The sequence below is a fragment of the Cyprinus carpio genome, chromosome B23 (genome assembly GCF_018340385.1).
Source record: "Cyprinus carpio isolate SPL01 chromosome B23, ASM1834038v1, whole genome shotgun sequence".
NCBI lineage: Eukaryota > Metazoa > Chordata > Actinopteri > Cypriniformes > Cyprinidae > Cyprinus > Cyprinus carpio.
Window position 1 is genome coordinate 25843048 of NC_056619.1, and position 358 is coordinate 25843405.

General features: G+C 30.7%; 1 protein-coding gene across 1 annotated transcript in view; it reads left to right on the top strand.

Annotated features, from left to right (window-relative positions):
* The window catches only part of LOC109088755 (UPF0690 protein C1orf52 homolog), an 11279-nt gene extending 11174 nt beyond the window's left edge, over positions 1–105 (top strand). The window contains exon 4 of the mRNA XM_042750551.1: positions 1–105. This exon is cut by the window's left edge and continues 339 nt beyond it. The gene's annotated coding sequence lies outside the window, so the exon portion shown is untranslated.
* The last annotated feature ends 253 nt before the right edge of the window (positions 106–358 follow it).

A 358-nucleotide genomic window follows, 5' to 3' on the forward strand; every position in this document is an offset into this window, starting at 1 on the left:
TGTAAATTTGTAGCTTGTAAAGGAACATTCTCCACTGGTTTTGAGGTTTCCTGTATATTTCTAATAATTTGTAGCTTCTCAAATGGATAAAATCCTTCTCTCTGAGCCTCTGTTTGTGTTTGGATATCTCATATGTGTAAGTGTGTGTGTTTGTACTGATGTTTTACTGTCACTAGGTGGCGACAATTGATTAGGTTTTGTTCAAAGTGTGTTTTAGAGATCTTTTTGAAAATGTGGTTTTAAAACTGCATTTAGAAATGGAATTCAATGCAGAAATTTCTTAAGTAAATATAGGTTATGCTCTCAAATATTTACTTTCCCAAAACCATATACCTGTTAAAAGTTTTTTTTTTTTTTT